The sequence below is a fragment of the Tamandua tetradactyla genome, chromosome 5, assembly GCF_023851605.1.
Source record: "Tamandua tetradactyla isolate mTamTet1 chromosome 5, mTamTet1.pri, whole genome shotgun sequence".
Taxonomy (NCBI): Eukaryota; Metazoa; Chordata; class Mammalia; order Pilosa; family Myrmecophagidae; genus Tamandua; species Tamandua tetradactyla.
Window position 1 is genome coordinate 40,789,283 of NC_135331.1, and position 19,044 is coordinate 40,808,326.

Genomic DNA, 19,044 nt, shown 5'->3' on the forward strand with positions numbered 1-19,044 from the left:
ATTTTCTCAATCCCATGATGCCAAGTCCCGGCTCATCTTAGGGTTTCTGTCCACATTGCCAGGGAGATTTGCGCCCGTGGGTATTATGTCCCATGTAGGGGGGAGGGCAGTGAGTTTCCCTGCCAAGTTGGCTTGAGAAGCCACATCTGAGCAACAAAAGAGGGTCTCTGGAGGTGACACTTAAGGATAGTCATAAGTTGGTTTAGCCTGTTCTTTAAGTTTCAGAGGGGTGAACCCCAAGATCAAGGGTTCAGCCTATTGACTTGGTTATGCCCAACCGCTGGTGAGAATATGAGGAATTCTCCAAATGGGGAAGTTGAATATGTTCTCCCCAGTCTCCCAAGAGGACTTTGAAAAGCTTCTTTATTCACTGCCCAAATTACTCTGGGACATATAGGGACATCACACTAACCTGGACAACTCAACAAGATCTCACATCCTATTCAAAATTCCATGTACTTATGGCATTCAATTAAACTGACCATACAAGCTAAATTAGGTAGTGTGCTATCCAAAATATAAATTTTGTACCAAATAATCATCTCTCTCTCTCTCTCTTTGGTCATACACAGAAGTTGAAGTTTTAAAATATGGATGATATCATCCTGTACCCTGTCTTCTGACCTACCCCAGTCCTATCCGGATCAGCTTCATTCATATCACTAGTCAAAGTCTGATCCCTTTTTCAACTTTTTAAATAGTTCCTGTCTGGGGTAGTGCTGACTTTCATAACTTCAGAGCTCTAACTCTGAGTCTCAGGTGTCACATAAATACCTGAAGTTTCTGGGAATGACCAGGTTACAAACAATCAGCTCAGTATCTCAGAATTTAGAAATAACAATTACAAACCCTGAATACATGTGACTACTGTAAGAGCTTACAATCTAGGACCTTTTACAATAGGCCCTAACCTGAAAACACATGTTCTCAACTTAGGTTCACTGAGTTTTTCTATTGTAATTAGTCCATATGATTGAGGCATGATAATGTTTGTCTTTTTGTTCCTGACACTTCATTCAACATGCAGCCTTTAAGGCTCATACACCTAGTTGCATACTTCACAACATCATTCATTCTTGTAATCACTCAGTACACCATAGTTCCCCCTTCCATTCCTCAGTCATTGCACCCTTAGGCCACCTCCATCTATTGTGGATTGTGAACACTGTGGCCAGAAACACCAGTGTGCAAATGTCCATTCATGTCCCCCCACTCAGTTCCTCCAGGTATATACTGAGAAACAGGTTTCAGGATTACAGGGCAACCCTACCCCCTAGTCTCCTGTGGGACCACCACAATGCCCTCTAAGGGGCTGCCCCTCTCAGCTTCCCTACGGGCAATGTATAAGTACATCTCTTCCTCTACATTTTCTCTTGCACTTGTTTCTCTCTGTTCATTTTTAAGCAGTTTTATTCTCACATGATACAATCCAACCTAAGTAAATAAGCATGCCTTCACTACCATAATCTATATAAAGACATTTCTTTTTTGTCCACAAAGAATCCACAACCCTCCCTCATGCCTTCTGCCTTTTGACATTTAGTTTTAGCACAATGCTTTCTTAAATAAGTTTTTGAATATATGTTTAGTCCTAGCCTTTCTTTTCTTTTCCATCTTACAGTACCTACAAAAATGATTTAGACTCATCATGTGTCCAAGGTGATTGATTGGAATTAAAAATATATAATTAAGCCTCTGGTTCACAAAGGGTAGGTACTTTAATCTAAAGATGTTACTCTCTTCAGCCTATATTCTTAAGTAAAAGGAATCTCATAAATAACAGATCAGAGCTTTTCGTTTCCATTTACTAAAAGTTACTTAAACAGAGGTTTTCTGCTCCTCAAAGCAATTCATAGGTTTATCTAGCAGGTTTTTAATTTAGTATGATTTTCTGACTTCTATGTCTCAATTCCTATTATCTCATTTTTATCTCTTTCTCTTTGTATGTGCCTCTATTTAAGGCACAATCATGTTATATTTGCTTTATTTTTTCAAAAGTTATACTACATTGTGCTTTGACCATGGAAGCCATTTGGCTATGGACAGAGAAGTAATCTAAAAATTTTAATGGCCTCAATATTTAGCCCAATAAAGAAAGATTATAGTAACAAAGAATTGATTAAATCTGTTAACTTGTGATCAAAAAGCCGAAGGAGGCATTCTCCACAATCATTACAACTTATATAAGGTCATTTTTTGCAAACATAGCACTTTGCAAAATCCTAAAGAATGTGAAATGATTGGAAAGAAAAAATACCATATGAGTAATTGGCATGTTTAAATTTTTTTCCAAAGTGCATGTTGGATGAAGAAAGTGGAATTTGTTTACACTTGGTTTGAATAACCTTTATGCACAACAGTATGTATACAGCATTTAATCCAGGACCCATTCCACAGCCGCAGTTTTGATTCATCTCAAATTATCTCTAGGCAGAGTGATGTGGCATAGCATGGAAAAGGTATGTGAAAGTTGTTAAAGAAAAGTGAAGAAGAAAGTACTTTCACTGACAAAAAAACAATGCTTTGCTAGTTATAATGCTCTGTTAGGGAAAAGATAAAAAGATGAGTGAAATGGGTCCAAATTATTGAAGAATTTACAGTTTAGTGAGGAGACAGACATGTAATTATATAAAATCACATGATCACAAAGGGAGTATTGCAATATGAAATTTGAAATTCATGTGTCTGGGGCCTAAGCTGATGGGAGTGAAAGGTAAAGAAGATGTTGGTTTTATATCTGATCACCAAGAGTTACTGAAATTGCATACGATGGTTCACTGAGGGACAGTCTTATGCTTTCCAAGACCTCAAGAGTTAAAAGGAAATTTAAAGATAATTTAGTCCTTTTGCATTTTTTCATAGATATGGAATCTGAAACCCAGCTAGTTATGTAATTTCTTGAAAGGCATATTACTTTGTTAATTGAGAAAGAGGTTACACCCAGGTCTTTTCATTCATAATCCAATGTTCTGTTTAATATGTCCTTTGTTATCCCTGGCCTTTATGTACAATTCTATCATAGAGTAGTATATAACATCACCACTGAGATTCAGGAATTGACAATTTATTTCAATACCTCATTATATTGAGTGCATTTATTTAGCATCCTCAACTAAGAATATAGTAGTAAGCAGAAAGGTCTCTGAATAGTTAAATTGTGTGTTACTGCTTTTGCACTCTAGTTTTCGGCATTGGGCTTTTTTTTCCCATATGGGTTTCCAATTCCTACAACATCGGTTATGGGAAATATCTCTCCTTTTTCAGTGCTTCGCAGAGCTGCCTTTGTTGTAGACTTTGATCCATATTTATGAGAGTCTGTTTCTGGGCTTTTTTATTCTCTTCTGTTCTCAACTGTCTCCATTCCGTACTTTCATAAGAATTTTTATATGATAGAGAAAGTCCTCCCACTTTATTTTCCTTCTGGTGAATCAACTACTTGGGGACCATTGAAATTTCATATATATTTTAAAATTCGTTTATAAACATCCACACAAAAGTAAAGCCTATTGGCATTGCAATAAACGTATTGATGAACTTGGGAGAAGTCTAGGCATTTGTGTTAGTTTGCTAGCTGCTGGAATGTGATATACTAGAACTAGAACAGCTTTCATAAAGGGGAATTTAATAAGTTACAAGTTTACAGTTCTAAGGCAGTGAAAATGCCCAAATTAAGGCACCATCAAGAGGTTACCTTAACTCAGGGAAGGTCCATTGGTGAGGAACATCTTTGTCAGGAAGCAATTACATGGTTGGCATCTGCCTCTCTAGGTTCTGGCTGGCTTAAAATCTCATGGTGACATCTGTTGGGTGCCAAGCAACTCCAGACATCCGTGTCTCTGTTCTTCATGTGTCTGCATGTGTGTCAGCTCTGCTGTGAAGAGTCTGTCAGCTCCGAAGCTTCTGTTATTTCTCTTGTTTCTGTCATTTTTCTAGGCTCTGTGGCTTCTGTAAGCACTAAAGTTTTTTCCTAAATGATTCACTCTTAAAGGCTCCAGTAAGCAACCACACCTTGAATGGGTGGGGACACTCTTCCATGGAAACCATTTAATCAAAAGTTACCATGTACAATTGTGTGGGTCATGTCTCCATGGATAAATTGGAAAGCTCCCACCCAGCAATATTGAATGAGGATTCAAGAACTTGGCTTTTCTGGGGTCCACAATAGATTCAAACTGGCACAGCATGTTTAAAATAGTATTTCTTTTAACTCAAGAATATGACATATCTTTTAATTATTTTGGTTTTCTTGAATTTTACTCAGTTTTGTAGTTTTTTTGTAGAACTCATACATCTTTTTTTAAAATCATTTTTGTAAGTATTTTATCACTTTGGTACTAGTGGAAATTGTATCTTTCTATTTAATTTTCTATTTGATGCTGCTATATAGAAAAAAATGATTTTTAAAAATTTGCTACCGATGAAGTATTAAAGTCATTTAGCACTTATAATAATGTATCTGTAGACTCAGTTGGATTCTCCGCATGTTCAAATATATGGTCTGAAAATAATGTTAGTTTTATTTCTTCTTCTCCAATGATTATATTTCCTTCTTTCTTTATCTTGTATTATGTGAGTGGCTAAGACCTCTAGTGCAACATTAAATAGAAATGGTGATAGTGGACCTCTTTGGAAAGTATTAAAAATAAATCTTTCAACATTTCAATTTAAGTATTATTTTTGGTATAAATAGTATGCATATATATATATGTCTATGGGTGTCTGTATTTGTTTGAATTAAGCTTCACATGTCAAAGAAGGGAGTACCTACAAGAATTATTGGAATTCTTTTGTAAGGACAAGTAATTTTATCTTCCCAGTTATTTATTTATTCATTCATTCATTCATTTTTATCAGTACGAACTCATGCAAATTTATTTTATATTTGTAGGTGTAACTCAATATTATTATTTAATTTGTTGCTCAGATTGTTTTGGCTTTAACCACTGGGAACTCTTTCCAATTGGACCCTTTGTCCCTTTGACATGTCCCTTCTTTGTTTTTTTTTCAGCACTCCCTTGTACTCTGGCACTACAAGCTGCTCCAGGCTCATTTTATATTTTCCCTTACCCAGTCAGGCATTTCTCTAAGGAGCATTGGTTCCTTTTACTGTACAATGGTATTTAGGAACCAAAACTGTGCCCTGAATGTGTTCACTGCCGCTATTTTTACTCATTTTATTTTTAATCCTGTATGCCAATCTCTGTCTTGGAAGGAGAAAGTTTAGTTCATTTACACTCTAATGCAGTTGCTATTATATTTGGACTTAAATCTATTATTTTATTATTTGTTCTGTATTTGTTCTCTCCTTTGTTATTTCTTACATTATTTTCATTTTACTAAATGTCTTGTTATTCCATTTCTCCTTATTAAATTGTAAGAAATGCACTACTTATGCAATGTTAGTATTTACCTAGGATTATAGCATTCATCGTTGATTTAGTAAAGCCTAGTGAAATGCAGCATTTTTATACCTTTCTGATGCCAAAATCTTCTAATATTTTTATTCCATTTACTCTCGTCACAATTTGCATGCTATTGATTTCACTTCATTTAACATTCTTTAAAGGCTTTATATATTTTAGGCACTATTTCCATTGTTTTGTATAGTCAATAGTCATTTAGACCCATGCATAATTTTCTTGTTTTTTCATTTTTCCATTCTGCATATCCGAGTTGCTTCTGGATAGAAGTTCTAGAAATGCTGTTTCTAGAACTACCTTTGGCGAAGTTCTGATGCGATGAATGCTTTCATTTTTATTTTTCTGAAAATGTCTTTGTATATATTTTTGAGGAATACTTTCTGTCAAAATAGAATTCTAGCTAGGCAGATATATTCGTTCAGTACTTTAAAATATTTTATTATCTTCTGACTTCTTTTGTTTTGTTGAGAAGTCAGCTGTCTGTCTGACAAATTGTTGCTCCTTGTTGGTATTATGTCTCTTTTCTTCTCCTTTGGCTATTTGGGATATTTTCCTTTGTCAGTGATTTCCAGCAGATTTAATATAATTGTCTAGATGCATCCGTGTGTGTGTAGGGATGTATTTGGGTGTGCATATGCATGTTTGTATATTTTAGTCAGTCTGTAATTTGTGAGGCTCTCAAACCTGTGACTTAATGTTTTGTCAATTTTTGGAAAATTCTCCCCAATTTATCTTTTTTTTCATGCAATTTTATTGACTTATATTCACATACCATATCGTCATTCAACATATATAATCAATGGTTCACAGTATCATCATAAACCAAGTTTTGAACATTTTCATTACTCCAAAAAATTAAAAAGAAGAAAAAGAATACAGAAAACATTCCATACCCTTTATCCCCCCAAGTATTTATTTATTTTTGTCCTTATTATTTTTACTCATCTTTCCATACATTGGGTAAAGGGAGTGTTAGCCATAAGGTTTTCACAGTCACATGGTCACACTATAAAAGCTTCAAGAATTAAGGCTACTCAATTATAGTTCAACAGTTTCAAATACTTCCCCCTGCTATTCTAATACATTGAAAACCTAAGAGGGCTTCTATTTAATGCATAAGAATAACCTCCAGAGTGACTTCTTGACTCCATTTAAAATCTCTCAATCACTGAAATTTTATATTGTTTCATTTCTCTTCCCCATTTTAGTCAAGAAGGTTCTCAATTCCATGATGCTGGGTCCTGGCTCATCCTTAAGAGTCATGTCCCACAATGCACAGAGATTTATACCTCGGGGGTCATGTGGGGGGAGGGCAGTGGGTTTACATGCCTAATTGGTTTAGAGAGAGAGGTCACAATTGAGCAACAAAAGAGATTCTCTGGGGGTGACTCTTAGGCATAATTTGAATAGGTTTAGCTTATCCTTTGCAGGAATAACCTTAAGGGCAAGCCCCAAGATCAAGGGCTTGGCCTACTAAATTTGTAGACCCCAATGCAATATACTAGAAATGGAAGGGCATCTAAAAAGGGAATTTAAAAAGTTGCAATCAACAATTCTAAGGTCATAAATATGTCCAAACTAAGGCATCCAGAAAAGATACGTTAATTCAAGAAAGGGCAATGGGTCCAGACCACTTCTGTCAGCTGGGCAGGCACGTGGCTGGCATCTGCTGGTCCTTGTTCCCAGTTCCATTGTTTCCAGCTTCTGATGACAGTGATGTCCTCTCTAAGCATCTGTGGGCCTTCACTTAGCTCCTCTGGAACACAAATCTGGGTTCTGTCTTGCTTAGTATCTCATGGGAAGGCACATGGTGATATCTACTGGGATATGCCCAGGTCTGGGCATGTGTTCTTTCTGTTGGCACTCTAAGTATCTCCAAACATCCGTAATTCTATCACTCTGAAGCAATTGCTATCCAAGCATCTGCATCTGAGATTTCTTCAAAATATTTCCCCTTTTAAAGGACTCCAGCAAACTAATCAAGACCCACCTTGAATGGGTAGAGTCACATCTCCATCTAATCAAAAGATCACACGCACGATTGTGGAGATATCTCCCTGGAGCCAATCTAATCAAAAGTTCTACCCTAGAGGATTGAATCAGAATTGAGAGAGATGGCTGCCTTCACAAGAGTGGGTGAGGATTAAAACATGGTGTTTCTGGGGTACATAATAATTTCAAACTGGCATACACATTTAGGTCTCCGGAAGGAAACTTCTAGATTAAAAATATATTTTATTATTTTAGTTAAGAGTAAGCCTTCCTAAGTCACAGGCATAAAAAAGCCATTTATTTAGTAGTACTGGGAACCAGTGACAGTAAACTAATATTCTCTAGCTAAACTAATACTAATAGTTACCTTTTCTGTGTCCAGCTCTCAAACATTCTTTAAGTCACCTCTTCCAGTAGCTGCATATTCTTTTTATTTGACATCATGATTTTTGCCCATTTACAATGAGGTAAAATTTGGGAAACAATAATTTTAGTAATTTAATTATTTGGCATCTCATTTGTAAACTGATGCTTCAAAATCTCAACCAAATCAAAATCCTGAGCATGGCATATTTTCTTTTTTGTTGCTTCCATGAAATTATGTACTCATGATTTTCTAAAAAGTTTTTTTTGGATTTTATTTATTTTGGCCTATTATCGAATGTTAATATTTAAATTTTAGCATTTATTTTTATTTAAATTTTGGTACTTATTTTATTTATATTTTAATGCTCCCTCCTAACTAAGCATTATACTAAAATTATTTTTAAAAAATTATAGCATAGTCAGAGTCTCTATTTTAATATACAATAAATCTTTTTTAAAAACCTCTAGAAGAAATTATAGAATGTCAGTGTGTAATAAGATTTAAGTGCTTTTTCCATTAATGAAAATAAGAAGACATGCCTGGAGTGCTTATGAATGTAAAACTAAACTATTGAGTTGGATTATAATATATTAATTTTAGAACTATTAAAAAGCTTTTTGGTGAACTAAAAGAACTACTAGGAATTGGGGCCAAAAGTTATAAAGAGATGGGTGTTACTTGTCTTGGGGAAAGGCTGAGAATGTTCTGAGTGCGTTTTGTTGGGTGTATCTGGTGTGGATCAGGTAAGGGACTGAGGTCAGCGCAAGAAATGGATCGCAGAGAATTACGGAAAGGGGAGCACGTCACACTCTGCCGTGCCAGCCCAGGAAAGAAATACAACCTCTAGGTCTGAGGGTAAAGTATAAGGACTTTGCATTCTGAGGTAGGCCTGGAATTTTTAGTTTCCAAATACAGCCCAAGCACTACCTATTTGACTTTTTTATTATCTAGTATTTTTGTTCATTAAAGTTCTTTATTCCGTCTTTATTATGTCTTGACAAGAGAGCTAATTTTCTAGATTTCAAAAGGTAGCAATTTTGTCGTCTAGCAATATTACATGAGACTAATTATGTGAAAATTTTAGTGTTTCGTTTCCCTGAGATATTTATTACATTGCATTATTACATTTATGCTATCTCCTAACTCTCACAACTACTTCTGAAAGAATGTATTATTAACTTCTTCGTAGACTCATACTTGGTGAGGCGAAGTTCCCTCAGCTGATGTGTTAGCAGAATCATTTTCAAAACCCAGGTCTTTCTGAAGAAAACCTATCTTCTTTGCAGTTCATCGTGATTCAGGCATTACTTTGCTTGCCTGCAAACCCAGAAAACTTTTAGGTAATATGCTTTTTTCTGCACATGAAGATTGTATAGTCCACAACCCATCATCACTATAAAGCAAATCCACTTTTAGTTTAGTTTTTGTTTTTCCTCCAGCATGATTATAGATACTATTTTATATCTCATTTCTTATTTCTTATGATATATTTGCAAAATGGCTGAGGAGAGGTAAAGTGTGCAGTTCCAGATGAGTGAAGTTGAGTGTCTTATAGGAGATTATAACAGATTTAATCTTAAATTGAACTAGAAGTTAAGCTCAAGAACACCATACCATGCTCTGATCAAAGTGGTGCTATTTGTGGGTCAAAAATTATTACACATATTTTTGATTACTGTAGAAGACAGAGTTTGGCTAGCCTCTGGGGAATAAAAAATGTATCTTTGGGCTGCCACAGTTTTGCAATGCTTTCTATACTCCTTCATTTCTTTTTCTCTCTCCCACACTACATCATTCTGAATCACGTTTGTTTCATAGTCTTGTGTTCTAGTTTGCTAGCTGCGGAAATGCAATATACCAGGGACGGAATGGATTTTTAACAGGAGAATTTAATAAGTTGCTAGGTTACAGTTCTAAGGCCAAGAAAATGTCCCAATTAAAACAAGTCTACAGAAATGTCCAATCAAAGGCATCCAGGGAGATATACCTTCGTTCAAGAAGGCTGATGAAGTTCAGGGTTTCTCTCTCATCTGGAAAGGCACATGGTGAACACAGTCAGGGTTCCTCTCTTGGCTAGAAGGGCACATGGAGAACATGCATCATCTGCTAGCTCTCTCTCCTGGCTTTCTCGGGTTTCATGAAGCTCCCCAGGAGGCATTTTCCTTCTTCATCTCCAAAGTGCTGGCTGGTCTCTGCTTCATGATGCTGCAGCATTCTCTGCTCTCTCTCAATCTCTCATTCTCCAAAATGTTTCCTCTTTTATAGGACTCCAGCAAACCAATCAAAACCCACCCAATGGGTGGAGACACATCTCCCCAATCCAGTTTAACAACCCCCTTGATTAGTTACATCTGCAGGGAGATGATCTGATTACATGCAGTATTGAATAGGGATTATTCTGCCTCTATGAAATGGGATTTTGATTAAAACATATCTTTTCTAGGGTACATGCATCCTTTCAAACCAGCACATCTTGCTATCATTTTTTTCAAATCATGTTAACAGGTCCTATTTAAAATAAAATATGGTTTTACTAAAATTCCAAAGAATGAAACTTTAACACTAAAATACCAAGTGATGGTTTTAGATTTTAGATGTCTTCCTTGGTGACCCCTTAAATCACATCATGTATTTAGTTTCCCTAATCTACCAATCTGTACATTTCTTGAGGAAAAGAACTTAAGTACATTTATTTTCATAAAAATCCGTGTATCTGTGTGTGTGTGTGTGATATATATATATATATATATATATATATATATATATATATATACATGTATAAATACACAGAAGAGTATGTTCATGCATCACTGCATTTACTCATACACTAGCAGGGCTCATAAATATTTGATTTTGAATAAAAACATAGTCTATCTCTTCTGAAAACTCATTAGACAAGTCCTAATTTGAAACCATTTAAGGAGGACCTTGAGAACACAATTAAGCATTTAACCCTTGCATTAAACAAAACAAATAATTGAGACACATAAATATCAATAAAATTTATAAGAAATTATCAGAGGTTGAATAACCATAGAGCTTTCAACCAGTTCCACATTAGTTTAAGATTTAAAAACCCCTAGGTTTTACTCAGGTATTGTTTTCTTGCTATTATATCCAGTGTTCATTCCAACATCTAAATGAAAGATAATTAATTTTTTTAGTGTAGCAATTTGTTAATGATGCTCATGAGTAAAAATCATAAAAACTGACAAAAGTCAAGCTTTCTTTTGTTATGTTAAAGTTGTTCACTTACAGGAGGCTTAAAAAAGCATGCAAATGGGAAAACTTTTATCAAATAACTACTATATTTAAATGAAATCTATTTACCTTTTATCCCGTCTGAATAGATGCTTTTTAATTATTTCTAATTGTTTAAGATGCCTTTGCAACCCCCAGAAGATTTAGTCTGGATAAATTTAATTCCTTTAAAATCCCCTTCAGTTACAGGCACATACCGAAAGAAGCCCCATAGGTATGGCAGTAAAATAGTCATAAAGGCAGAAGCATTTAAATGAGTAGTGCAAGGAAGTCTCCCCTCAAAAGAGGCAGAAAAGCTGTATGGTTTGGAAATGCAAGAACTAAACATGAAACACACAGTTGAAACATTTAAGATGACTGTGACAAAGGTCCATGTTCACTGGTTGAAGAATGCACCAGGGCAGACTAAGGCATGTGAATAGTTCTTTCACAGGTCACAGCTTCCATTCAGCTGTTGGACATTGTTATTATCCCACAGAAAGAGATGGGCCTAATTAATATTCTGAACATACCTGAGAGAACATTCTTAAGGAAATCATCCTCTGGTGGCTTGGATATTAAAAAAAAAAAAGAAAAGAAAGAAAGAGTGAATGAAAACTTAACAGTAAGCACTAAAAATTGGGTCTGGAAAACAAAGTCAACTGCTCTCAAAGTTTAATGCCAGTTGCAAACAGGAGTCTTGTTTGTGTACATTTCTTGATGTACATGCTTGTGCCTTGTGAAATAAAGTTGAAGAGAAGTTTGAGTTTGTTAGTAACTATGCTCTTTGAATAACAAGGAAAACTCAGCCACAGAAAGTTTGTGAGGAAACTCTTGCAAATTCATTTATTAATTAATAATGTAGCAATTTAGTAGCTGGGTATTTATGAAATGCCAGACATGTATAGTGAAAATATAATGACATTAAAAATTTAGTATTTTAATGAAAAAGCGGGCATGTGATTGACTGGACAAATACTCAACCACCTACTCAAAAAGTGTAAGATATTTAAAAAAAATATTTCTAAGTAAATCGCTAATTTAAGTATTAATTATCAGTATATAATTAAATCCAAATTTCCCACGCACAGCTATGATATACTAAGCTATTCAATTTTCTTTTGTTATTTTGAACATTTTACTTTCAGAATATCATTCACGCATGATGAACTATCACTGCTTTTTTTAAAAAAATTCACTGTTGCAAAAAATATCAAAAGCCATAATTAACTTAGAAACATACTTGAAAATAGGTTAAAGACTAGATTTTAGGTGCCACTCCAATATTTCTGCACATGCACACATCACAAAAAGACAAACACGCTTATTAATGAAAGGACAGAAAATAACACTATAAAATGTAACATATAACAAGATAAAAGTACTTACTAGAGAAATTAACGGTTAAAGTACCTATTCTGTATAAATACCAGCATTTAACAAAGTAATTCATTCTGAAATGAAGTCAAGTGTTTAGTGCCCAAAACTAATACAGCACATATAAAACAAAATCCCTATTGAAATGAATGGAGCCATTCATTTCCGAGACACAAAAAGCTGTACTTTCTTTGTCCTGCCACTTTAAAGCCCCTTGATAGCATTTTTCCTTTTTATGGTTCTTTAGGTATAGATGTTTCTCTGTTTAAATACCACAAAAACTAGAAGCAACAAACACCTAAATATATAACAGATGTATAAGCGCTCCTTGGGATAAATAGATTATGGACAATTAACTGCCATCATATTCTTTTCTGTTTCTACTTGCTCTGATAGTGTACACCTGTGGTTTATGAGGAATATAACCAAAGCAGAAACACAAATTCCAGGTTCAAAGGTAACCTAGGAAAATCTGTTTCCTTACTTTTCAAGTGTCTCTAATAAAAAAGAACTATAAGCAATGTAGTAACATTGCATTGGATGCATATCATTCAAGGGACCACTTATAAAGAACCTCATCTTGTATCTTTGGTTATAAGTATGTTTATAAGTATATTTCAAGTTGGATGATCAGAGGAGGATTTGGCATTGTTTAAGAAGGTGATAAGTTCAACAGATGGTCATGCTTTAGTTTCCAAGTCAAGCAAACCAAACCAACTGTCAAAATAAATTACGAACAAATTAAAGAAATCTGAACACTGGATATTTGATGACATTAAGGAATTATTGCCAATTTTTGTTGTTGTTGTGAGAATGACATTGTGGTTTTACTTTTACAAAGTCTTTATCTTTTAGAGACATATGCTCAAGTATTTATAGCTGAAATGATGTGTTTTTTTGAATTTCCTTCAAAATAATTTGGAGTGGTGTGAGGGAAGTGGGTGGAAATAATGTAGTGGATTTCAGTTACGTCCAAAATTCTTTTCTACGCCGCCCTTCACAAGATGGTGCTTAGTTACCCGCTCCCTGAGTGTGGACTGAACTTAGTGACTCGCTGTCTCACTTCTAACAGATAGAATAAGGTAGAAGTGACAGTTTGTGATTCCCAATGCTGCGTTATAAAAGGCATTGTGATTTGCTCTCTTGTCTCTCTTGCTCTGGGAGAAGACAGCAGCCATGTGACAAGGACATACCAGCCATCCCAGGGATTGCTCTATGAGTAAATAACTGAGGCCTCCCACCAACAACCAGTAAGGAACTGCAGCCTCCTGCTAATAGCCATGGGCGGAGGCCACCTCAGAAGTGGGTCCTTTAGTCCCGGTCGTGCTTCGTGTGCCTGCAGCCCCAGCCAGCATATTAACTGTAACCTCATGAGTGACACTCAGCCAGAACCACTCATGCTGCTCCTTAATTTCTGACTCACAGAAACTACGAAATACCAAATTGTTGTTCTAAGTAACTACATTTTGGGGTGAATTTTTCTGTTCTCGTCAGCAAAAGGTAAATAGCACAAGTGTCTGTAAAAACAGATTCAATATCTGTTGACTGTTTTTGAGGCTGGATAATGAAAATATGAGGGTTTATTGTAATTCTTTGTTTACCTTCATGTATATTTGTAAAAGCTCCATCATAAAACTTTAAAAAATGATTTGCATTCTTTCTTTACCTTGTAAGGGTGCAATGTGAATTTGTAATTACCCAAATTTTCGTTAATATTTTGGAACATGTAATGAGCCCTAAGACCCTGGGTTTGTAGGAATCTGTTGTGCATCCCAGAAAAGCCAAGTGCTTCAATCCTCATTCTGTATTGCTGGGTGGGATCCTTTTTATTATTTCTATAGAGATGTGTCTCTGCCCATTCAAGGTAGATTGCTTACTGGGGCCCTTTAAGAGGGAATCATTTTGGAGAAAGCTTGGAGCCCACAGGGCCTGCACAGCCAGAGACATTTGGAAATGCCAAAGGAAAATGCCCGTGGGGAAACCTTATGAAGTGATAGGAGACAATTAGCAGACATTGCCATCTGCCTTTCCAGCTGAACCACTGACCTTACTTGAATCAAGATTTCTTTCACTGAATGTCTTAGTTTGGACATTTTCATGGTGTTGGAACTGTAAACTTGCAACTTAATAAATTCCCCTATTTAAAAGCCACTCTATTTCTGGTATATTGCATTCCAGTAACTCTACCAAACTAAAACAGACCATTTGCTAATTTTTCCTCCAATTATTCAGATATATTTGGATCACCCTCACCTCTTTCTGCAATTTTCGAAAAAGTGTATCTTAATGGGAAGGCCACACCAACAAAAACAGGTAGGGTTATAAAATAGGGACAAAACTAGGAAAGAACTGGGAAAGGTGATTTAGTTACCAACTAACCCCCTAATCTTCATTAATCTCCCACAAACAAACATGAAATGTGTAAAACAGTCTATTTTTTTGGCAAACAGAGGTTTCAGATAAGTCTTCATGAGCTCTCACTATGATAAAACAAAGCTATAAAAATGAAAATGTATTATTTAAAAATTGTTGTGGTATGGGAGTTCCCTAGATCTCTATCTAATGCATTTAATTTCTGAGGAAATAAAAATTGGAAATTATTACAGTGTGAAAATATTAGTCATATACTATATGGGATTGCATAATTGAAACAAAAATTTCTAAGAATTTAGAGATTCATGTGGTCAGCAGCACTGGAGAAGTTCTCATGGGGAAAGTGAGATTTTAGGTAAGTTTTGAAAATTGAGTACAGTTTAGATACACAGAAGGAAGTTATGGGCACGGTTGGCTGACAATCTCCATTCCCAGTAACTTTTTAGTTGGAGTTTCATGTACCACAGTTAAGAATAATGACATGTAAGTGAAAGACAGCTATGATTTTCCTGGAAAACCTGCTGTTTTCCTGATTCAGGTGCAATTCCTTTTCTTTTTAGCTTCTTCTTGCTGGAATGAAGATGTGATAACTGGAACTGGCCAAGAGAACACTGGAAGTCTCAGAGTGACTTCCTTGAGCTGTTAAATCAGCCCCAGGAAGTAATCATCTACAGATTTCCTGTTATGTAGCAAAAGGAAACCCTAATTTATTTAATCCTCTGTAATTGGGTTATCTATTTTTTATAGTCAAAAGTATTCCTAATAGATATGGTAGAATATATGATATTTCAAATGAGAGAAATGCCAAGAAAAGGACTATACTTTTTGGTTATTAAAAAAAATGTTTAAACTGCCAAAACTGGTAGCAATTGTATATAATTTGGTCTGATTCCAAAATCCAGACACTGATCAATAAATCCTGATGAGATGCCTGAGAAAGTTGAGATTATTGCTCTTTTAGGTGCACATAATTTTATCTTCCCCATATAGTAGTATCTGAGAGTAGTCTCCAAAAATAGGGTAAAAAGAAGAGTATGAGAGCGCATACAGAGAAAAAGTTTTCTCTAAGGAAATATGAGTGAGACGCCCCTGAAATGAAAGGACATGTGAGCATCTGTTAGGGTCAGTTTGAAGTTAGTAACATATTCTCTAGTACAGTTGAGAGTTAAGTTCTGGGTTCAACTTTGGTGATTTCCTTTAGATTAAGTGTAAGAATTTTTCTTATTCTGTTGGATTTATAAGAATATGTGGCAATATTATATGAGTTTTATATGAGATGAAAAAGGAATATGATCTGCACTTTCTGATTAAGAGATTGATAATGCTAATCCTTCTGACTGAAATGAAACTGAAAGTTGTGCTAGTTTTGGAGGAAAAGAGAGATTATATTTCCCTTTTGGATGCATTGTGTGTGGGCTCCCCTCATATGGAATTAACTTTTAAGCTGCTGAGAACAGGTACTGGGACAAACCAGTGTGTCAAGAAGGGAGTTCTACATTGAACAGAAATTAGAGATGGAAGTCAAAGCTATAGGAGTTAATGAAACTACTAAGTGGCTAAGCTAAAATTGCAGGTGTTGAGAATAGAAATGTGAGTTTCCAAAACAGTAATGATCAGCAGAAGCAAAGAAAGATATTAAAGGAGATGGAGAGGAGCAGTGAGAAAGAAGTGTCATGGAAACCAATAGGACTGGATTGGAACTTAAGAAACCCTCTTCAGTCAAAGTCACATGGGATTTAGGAAGGACCCCTGTGTCAGATGGCACTGGCAACCTGGGGAGAGCATTCTGCAGTGCTGGGTGTGAGGAGGAGCTTGAATTCTAAGGTTGTGGAAATAAATGGAGCGGGCAAGAACGGGAATGTTGAGAGAGAGAAAACGTCCTAGCCCTGCCCCAATAAAGAACTGAACTCCCAAAGCAAATGCAGGGAATCAGAATAAAGGTTCAGGGGATGGAATAGGTTTGTTTTCACTGTAGTGGATTTTGAAGAACGCAGATCATAGAAGGATAAATTCCTTTTGATGTAACATTTTAAAAGAATTTCTTTAAAATCCTTTGCTTTGTTTCATGATAATTGGTTTTGAACTCCTGAAAAAATGTGTGAATATTTTTGAATTGTACAAAGATTGAGAAGAACATTCCTTCCCCCACTTTATAAAATAATCGAACTGAATATGCATTAAAACATGAAGTTGCAAGCATTCAGCTCTTAATGAAAAGGTTTCTTCCTATATTTAAAGATCAGACAAAAGTTTTTGCAATAGGGTCAGACAGAAAAGAATGTCTTTTGTTCACAGAAAAACTTTAAATGTATTTTACTTATGCTTCTGTATCCAATTTTATTTTTTGCTGTCTATATTCTAATTATGATTGTGTGACATCAGAAAGTGGCAAACCCACATTTTCTTATCATGCCTCTCCACAAAATTGCCTTTATTGTATTAAATACAAAAATTGGACTTAAAATCATGCAATTACTTTCATCTAAGAACTTGTACCAATTGGTCATGAGCAAATATACCTACATTAAAATTTAATTAAAATAAAGACAAACAATGAAATAACAAAGCAAGTATACCATGCCCTGTGTTATTCATGAACTTTTACTTAATATTCATATGAATAATTCTGCTTAGGAAACTTATGCTAAGAAAGATAAAATCAAAAGGTAAAAATCATTAAAATAGCGAGAAAATCTGTATTTTAGATCTGAATTTCCTAAGACAAAAAAAAAGGGGGGGGAGATATGCTCTCTTTTTGTTGAATGAGAGCGCTATAAACCATCATATTTCTTGCGCCTCCTTGGCTCTGAAGAAGCTCAAATCAAAATTTTGTTGCAAAAGTCTCCAACAAATAAGATTCCTTTAAGCATATTTCCCTATTCCCTATTCATTCTTTACTACTCGGAATTTCTATTCTCTCCCACACATTATTGGTTTCCCACTCTGAATTGTGTTTTTAATGTCATCAGCTTTTTTTAACATCATTTTTGGAAGTAAGCAGAACACAAAGATGAATAAATGGATTATACCATTGTTAAATCACAGTAAATGTCAATAAATAGTTATATTTTGGAGAAATAGTAAGATAATTTTAAAAAATCAATTAACTAGGCTTTAGTTAAAACTATGCATTTAAATACTGTGAATGTTGAAATCAACTTTACTAATAGAATCTACTTGCATCACCTATAAAATAATCTATGGAAGAAAAGAAGACACTAAATAAATAGTAAATGAGAAATGCATAGATTATATAAGGCATGAAATGAAAATTAATAATATCCATTAAAGTTAGCAGAAATGTCTGTGGTCTAGAAGACTGGAAAAGCATTTTCTTAGGCTTTGATAATTTGGGTAACCTTGACTAAGACTTGACCTTTTAGGACTTCAGTTTTCTTGTCTGTAAATTGAATAAATTTAATTTACTAATTAGTAAGTCTCCCTTCAATTTTAAAACTTGTTTCCTAGAATCTTTTTTGGTCTTTCTATTTTTGATTCACTTTTTTTGTTTACTGGATACACTCATGGCAGGAGTAAGGAGCAATAAAAATAATATAGAAAACCACAAGAGATAGAAGAAAATAAATATCTGTGCTTTGTCTGGATTTATCCTGAAATAATATGCTTATTACACTTTAATAAACAAAGTATTTAACTTCTAAAGTTAGTAAGATTATAAACAAAGATGAGCAATACTTAAAACCAGTTGTATTTTGCTATAAAAACTTGAGGCTGGTAGTTTTTTAAGAGCACTTCTGATTTGGATATCTTCCAAAGTTGTATTTTGGCTTGCTGAGTTCTGTGAATAATGTGTCATATGAATATACTTTCTTTCAGAGTTTCAACACATCTCACCCCAGTGGGAATCAGGAAAACAGAGTGCCATGGAATTAGAACTACATATCTTAACACCATTCTTAACTTTTTTCCTGAGTTTCCAAAAAGGCTTAATTCTAATTCGATTTGTGGATTTGTGTTTGGGATGATTTGGGGGTGAGTTAACTGGCTCACCCATCTCTATTTCAGATGGACAGCTGGAGGCCATTCAATAACTACAGACCTAAGGCAGCAAAGCAGAACTACAATTGGATGGAAACCAAGGAATCCACATTTTGTTTCACCAGCTGGCTTGGCTTCTCATTTATGTCCTTTGTTAAGTGTTTGACTGTTTGGTTTTCCCTTCCTTGTTTTATAAGCTTTGTACATAGTTAGAATAGATTTACCTCTGTCAAAGAAATGAAATTCAAGGGAGCAATATCATTTTGGCTGAATTAC

At 35.0% G+C, this 19,044-nt stretch overlaps 1 long non-coding RNA gene across 2 annotated transcripts; it reads left to right on the forward strand.

Annotated features, from left to right (window-relative positions):
• Positions 1 to 1,618: 1,618 nt before the first annotated feature.
• On the forward strand, positions 1,619 to 18,943 carry LOC143682374 (uncharacterized). Of its 2 annotated transcripts, none has more exons than XR_013175103.1 (3): positions 1,619 to 1,709; positions 2,296 to 2,459; positions 18,796 to 18,943. It is a non-coding gene; the product is annotated as an uncharacterized LOC143682374 (long non-coding RNA). The 2 variants fall into 2 exon arrangements; XR_013175102.1 differs by lacking the exon at positions 18,796 to 18,943 and adding an exon at positions 15,330 to 15,618.
• Positions 18,944 to 19,044: the final 101 nt, after the last annotated feature.